Here is a 6,979-nt window from a genome sequence, read left to right as displayed (position 1 = left end):
CTTGCTGCCTTCAAGGCCTGTTGAGATGGACAATGGAAAAGGCCTGATATGGTTTCAGTTTTGTCTTCGAAAAAGATATGTTGGAGTTCTAACTCCCAGTACTTTGGGATGTGACCTTATTTGGAAAGAGAGTCATTGCAGATGTGATCAGTCAAGATGAGGTCACACTGGAGTAGAGTGGATCCTTAATCCAATACGACTGGTACCCTTGGAAAAAGAGGAGACAGGGACGCCTGGGTGGCTCAGTCGATTAAGCATCTGACTCTTGATTTTGGCCCAGGTCATGATCTCACATTTTGTGAATTTGAGTCCTGCATCGGGCTCTGCATTGGTGGCGCGGAGCCTGCTTGGGATTTTCTCTCTCTTCCTCTCTCTCTCTCCCTCCCCCTGCCCAAAATAAATAAACTTAAAAAAAAAAAAAAGAGGAGACAGACACAGAGGAGGTGAGCCTGTGACGGTGGAGGGGGATGCTGGTGTGCTGCTGTGCACTCCCAGGGACGCCCGGGTTTGCTAGAAGCCACAGGAAACAAGGAAGGAACTTCCCTGAGACTTCTGAGGAAGCATGCTCCTCCTAGCACCTTACTCTGGCCTCTTCTGAACTGTGAGAGAATAAATTTCTGCTATTTTAAACTACTGGGTTTGTAGTGCTTGGTTACAATAGCTCTGGGAAACGAATGTACAGCCCTCAGCAACCCCCTCTGACACAGTGACCAGTCAAACCTTCAGTCTGAGAATGAAATCTCAAATCAAATACCTGGGAGAAAATAAGCAGGTCTCAGAGTGAGCATGCAAGGAATTGTACCATGGAAGGTTCAAGAACCAGCCCCCTGCCCTGCCCCAGCCCTCAGGATGGCTCACTGTCTACTTGGACAGTCAGGAGAGAGTCCTTACGTCCTGAGAAGGACCACATGAACTCCGAACAAGAGACAGACTATCTCAGGAGTTTGAGAAAAAGAAACAAACACTGTCTTTCATTGTCTCATTTGTCGTTTTAATAATAATAGCAATACTTCCCATTTACTGAGCATTTGCCATGTTCCAGGCATGTGTTACGAACTTTGTAAGGGTGTTCTCATGCATGGCTTCCCCTTAAGTCAGCCCTGCAGCTCCTTAGGGCCCACAGAAGATGTCTTTCTTCTTGCACCAATCCAGCATGTCAAAATCGAGGAAAATGAGTGAGGGGTGGCTACTTTTCAAAGTTTCACATACCTTTCCCACATAGCCAGTGACTCACCCTAGTTACTATTTGCTACAAAGCAGTTTTTTTTAAGTTGCCACTTTCATAAGCTTAAAACAAACAGAAAAGCTACCTTCGATGAGAGAAGGTCCAGAAAGAACTAGAAATTTACATGAGATACTGTTCATATCCCATTAAAAACACACGATCTGAGGACTCCTCTCCCGGTACCCCTACTCAAGTGGAGAAGGGGGAGCAGGTAACACAGGAAATCCTTGGGAATAAATGGCAAAGCCATGTCCCCACCTTCCCCTGCTTGTCCGTGAGCATGGAGCAGAAGAGACTGAGGAGGGGGCGGGAGAAGAGGGGGAAACACCCGCTTGCCCATCACTGCCCACACCTACCGCACACTGAGGTCGTCACCCCACCAAGGCTTGTCCCGGCAGGAGCCACTCAGCAGAGACAAGCCCACCCTGGGGCTGAGCAGAGCTGACACTTCTCAGAAAGGGGGCCTGGAAAGGAGGATGCGTGATGTTCCACTGATGGTCACCGGAACATCTAGTGTGCGTCTAGTACGGGTTTCAGTCGGGCAAAACGGCCTCTTCCTCTGGCAGAATCATCCGCTACCCCCCGCAGTGGTGACACCTCTTTCCCTAATGGGTCTGCTGCATCGCAGCGCCCCACCCGACCCAGCGACTTCATCTCCCAGCCAACATGTTGCTTATCCTCAAAACGTAAACCATGAAGCCAAAAATTGCAAATTGCACCAGGGGATTGAGGACAAGTGTAATGATGCCTATTTGTGTAAGATCAAAACTGTATAAGGAATTACTATAACGTGTAAACTGCTAGCAGCTACAGCATGTCAACAATAACACTTATTATCATCACTGTAGACTTGTAAATATCACTCGGGCTGCGGGCACTGTAAGGAACTAAGCTGTGAAGGATGGGAGAGCCTCTCATTCTAACGGCTGGTCCTTCCTGATTCTTTTTAAAAAATTTTTAATGTTTTAATTAGTTCTGAGAGAGAGAGAGAGCAGGAGAGGGTCAGAGAGAGGGAGATACAGAATCCAAAGCAGGCTCCAGGCTCTGAGCTGTCAGCACAGAGCCCAACATGGGGCTCGAACCCAGGAGCCGTGAGATCATGACCTGAGCCGAGGTCGGAGGCTTAACCGACTGAGCCACCCAGGTGCCCCTGGTCCTTCCTGATTTGACAGCCCAGCCATAACCTACATTTTCAACTTGCAGGAAAAGGAAAATGCAGATCTAACCCCAGGAGGGAAACCAGAGGAAAAGAGGAGCGAGGGAAGTGGTTAGAATCCAATCGCAGGGAAGTGATTTGATGTTCTGCGTGGAGTTAAAGGTGTCAAGACCAGAGAGGAGGTATATCAGTAGTTGATTTGTTTGCCCAACAGAAGGAGATTGTGTTGGACCCCTGCTGACCCGCAGCTAATCCCGGCCCCAAGAGTCAGGGAAAAAGCTGTTTGCTGGGGCTGTGAGCACCTTTTGCACCTTCAGGCTGCAGCAAACAGGGATGAGACCAGAGCTGGCTCAGGGACCACCAGCCCCCTCCCGCAGCCAGAAAGCTACCGGGAAACGCCTAAAGGGAAGGACTTCTTTAGCCTCTTACTGCTCACGGTGCCAATCACAGGAGCCCATTCAGACAGAGAGCCAATCACATTGTCTGACAAGACAGGAACCAATCCTCTGTCTTCCCCCATCGAGACTCATTCCATTCTGAACCTCCGCCTGCTGGGGGCTTGTGTTAGCAGCACAGTGAGTGGCCTGAGAAGCTGGAGGGGAGGGGGAGCCGAGCACCCCTCAAGCCAGCGCCCCCTAAGGAGCAGACTGTGGCGGAAAGGCTGGGCACAGATACGGATGATAAACTCCAGTTCATCAGCTCCACGCATGCATAGTTACTGGGTACTGACCGCTTCCGTGCCAGGCACTGGGAATAAGAGACACAGAATGTTACCCTGTAAGAGCTGAGTCTAGTCGGGGAGTCAGAGAAGTAGACACATACGGCCCTTGCATGAGCATGTGATGAATGCCAAGCCAGGGTCCAAGGTGCTGTGGGAGCAGACATCCTCGTGGAAGCAGGGCGGCAGGAAACCGGCCATGAGGGGGACAGTGGCGCCCAGGAGCATACCATAGCCCCCAGGGGACCTGCCCTGTAGCCAGAGACCCTCACCTCGTCATACCCGTTTGTATCAGTGTGTGAGGGCTCGCAACAAAGTGCCTTGGCCTGGCTGGCTTCGACAGCAGAAGGGGATTTTCTCACAATTCTGGAAACTGCACGTCTAAGCTCAGGGTGTGATCAAGGTTGGTGTCTTCTGAGTCCTCTCTCTTTAGTTTGCAGATGGCTGTCTTCTCCCTATGTCTTCACATGACCTTCCCTCCATACATAGTTTTGGTCAAATTTCCTCTTCTTCTAAGCACATCGGTCACCCTGGATTAGGGCTCACCCTAATATCCTCCTTTGACCTCCTGAAAGACCTTCACCTCCAAACACAGTTGCTTTCTGAGGTACTGGCGTTTAGGATTCCCACGTACGAATTTGAGGAGGGCACTTCAGCTCATTACACCGTCATTTTTCTTTTTCTTTTTAATGTTTTTTTTTTTTTCTGAGACAGACAGAGTGTGATTGGGGGAGGGGCAGAGAGATGGAGACACAGAATCTGAACAGGCTCCAGGCTTTGAGCTTCCAGCACAGAGCCCAATGTGGGGTTCAAACTCATGAACCATGAGATCGTGACCTGAGTGAGCTAAAGTCAGATGTTTAACCAACTGAGCCACCCAGTCGCCCCTACACCGTCATTTTTTACAACTGTTGTGAAGCTGCTATTTAGCTGCTCTCTCCCCCAAAGCACACAGTGACCGTCAGCTTTTTGTCTCTAAATCTTCCGTATTAGGCGCCAGGCTGACCCAGACCCGGACCCACTCTTGTCGTGTGAGAGGAATGGAGAAGCCCTGCATCTGGTTCTTGAAGTCAGTGCCCTCATCACTCATCTTTTCTTCAAAGAGCTGCATGTCGATGAGAGTCTTGAAGCAATCGCTTTCCACTGCTCATCAGCCCAGCTCACTGGTCTCTTGCCCAAGGTATTTGATAAGTCACTTTATCTGCAATAAGAACTGGTGTTGCCTTTGGAGCTGTCAGGGGGAGAGCCGGTGAAGGGGCCATCCATCAAAGAAGGCCCACACAAGCCAGCCTGAACGCCCGTGGAGGGTGCCAGGTGTCCTGATCTATCACAGCGGGACACGGGGGGTGTCTGTGAGTGCCGAGACCCTAAGGCAGCACAGCAGGACTCTGCACAGTCTGCTCAAAGGTCGGGGAGGCACCTGGTCTCCATTCCACAGCTCAGGGCGATAAGAGGTCTGGGGCTTTGCGAGGAGCTAAGAACGAAGGAGAGAAATGAACAGACCACTGGCTTGATCCTCAAGGAGCTTACAGTCTCCTGGGGAAGACTGTCCACCTAATAATGCATTAGGTTCTGGCTGAGTTGCTCGAGGGTTCCGAGAGGCTTCTAGCAGGAGCTGATGCCTGAATAGAATTTGGGGGATCAGTGGTGCTAGGTAGCTCCATTAATGGGGCCAGAGAGGGGAGCAGAATGGTCCACGCAGTGAGGGAGAGAGTAGCAGAAGTGGGATCGGAGAGATGACCGGGGCCAGACGGCAGAGGGATCCGTAAACCATGCTGGGTGGTTTGGACATTTCCTGTGAACTTTCAAACCGTGTTTGTTGGGGGCACTGGGGCTCTTCCTGAGGCCTTGGGATAATGAGCAAGACTGAGCGAGTGAGGCACTCACCAGAGCATCTTGGTTCTGTCCTCTTTTGTTATTGGGGTTTCATTTGAAAAAGAAATGTTCTAAAGCTTTAAAAAATCAGCAACTTGGAGTGCCTGGGTGGCTCAGTCGGTTAAGCGTCTGACTTTGGCTCAGGTCATGATCTCCCAGTTCATGGGTTCGAGCCCCAGGTCGGGCTCTATGCTGACAGCTCAGAGCCTGGAGCCTGCTTCCGATTCTGTGTGTCCCTCTCTGCCCCTCTCCTGCTCATGATCTGTCTCTCTGTCTCTCAAAAATAAATAAATGCTTTTAAAAAAATCAACAACTACTATTCTGTTAGCTATTAAAGAGTCCTCATGGGGGATTCTCAGCACAGAACGGTATGGTGATGGTGTGGAGTCTGAAGCCCGGCGGGGGTGGGGTGGGGCTGCCACAGGCCTGGAGGCAGGGCCATCAGTTAAGAGGCTGATACAATTGCCCAAGAAAAGAAATAGAAAGGAATTGAGAAATTGGAGAAAGGGTTAGGAGGTGAAGCTGATTGTACTTGCTAATTGACTTAACACTGGAGAGCGCAGGAGAGAGAAAGGTCTTCAGCGGGTACTGAGTTTATTCCCCAGGTGAGTGGGTGCATGCTGGTACCTTTAACTGGGCAAAAGAATGGAGGGGAGGGAGCTCATTTGGGTGGACACATGAGGAGTCAGGTGCTGGCCATGTGGACTCCAGGGTACCACTGGGAGACCCAGGGGGAGCTGTCTAGACAGCCCCCTAATTAAGTCATGCTCAAGTCTTCACACATCCCAGCCTGAAGAGAGTGCCTTGCATATTGAGACAGGTGCCAGTAACTGCATATTTTTTATTTTAAAGTCTATGCATGAAGTCTGCAGGGTTCTCTCTAATCTCTTCTATGGCTACTTTTCAATCTTACCTCCTTTATACTTCCCCAAAGTATAGGAAATTAGAATAGGCCAGTCTTCCCTGTCCACACAGGCTCTGCTCAGCCAGAAAGCTTCTTAACTGTTTCCCAACATACATCTCTTTGGAGCCTCTGGAACAGATAGAGAGATAATGGCGAGACAGAATGGATATCTCCCACATGGGGTTCATCGAAAACGTAATGAAAGGTATGATACATGACACACCGTTCCTCCCTTCCTGCTAATGCCCTTCTCCCCTCCTTCTGTCTATGTGATGTGACTCACTCCACTGACCCTCCATTCTGGTTCCATTTTTTCCACGGATCCTCTTACTCTGCTCCCTTAAGGAGGGCGAATCGCAGGTGAGTTTGCAGCAAGCGTCTGCGAGTTCTGTAGGGGAAGATTCATTCTTTAGAACAGCCCTTCAGTTTCCATACCCGGAGACTCTCCAGCCGGCGACCTCAGCCCCAAAGCACTGGGCACAGTTGCCCTTGTGTGTAGTGATGGGGAGCTCCCCCCACCCCCATCAGGGTACTAAGTGCTCCTGGGAGCCCGGGCACCTTGTTCTAGGTCAAGGGCATCTAGCTCACCGGAGGTCGTGGACCCGCCAGCCTGTGGGCTCTGTCGGGGTCTGTTGATAACCTGTCCGGTGTTCTTTCGCCACATCCTAGTACTGTTGGATTTCCGTGGCACGCATGCTGAGCTTGCCTTCCCCCTGCCTTACTTTGAGTCTGCCCCTGCTCCCAGATGGATTCTAATTCTCCAGCCCTGGGCAAGTGCTTAGCAACAAAACCCAAGAGCCCAGGCCTCTTTCCGCGCTCTGAGCGGCACCTCTGTCTACAGAGTTCTACCTCTTCAGCGCGTGGTAAAGTGCTTTATTCATCCAGGAACAAGCACAGAGTGTTACAGTCCCGGATGTGGGCTCTTCCCCACTCCGACTCTCCCTTATGAGTTACTCCACTTTTCAGGGTGCCCAGGGAACCCCAAGGTGACTGCTGCATGGATGGCCGCCTCTTCAGGGCCCATCAGCCTGCTCAGCTCATTTTTTCCCCCATGCACTGTCTTGCATCAGGTCAATAGGAATTCTTTTTTCCCCCCCCCCC

The sequence above is a fragment of the Crocuta crocuta genome, unplaced genomic scaffold, assembly GCF_008692635.1.
Source record: "Crocuta crocuta isolate KB4526 unplaced genomic scaffold, BGI_CrCroc_1.0 scaffold374, whole genome shotgun sequence".
NCBI classification, from domain to species: domain Eukaryota; kingdom Metazoa; phylum Chordata; class Mammalia; order Carnivora; family Hyaenidae; genus Crocuta; species Crocuta crocuta.
The sequence above is the reverse complement of the archived record's forward strand: the minus strand, read 5'-3'. Positions refer to the sequence as shown.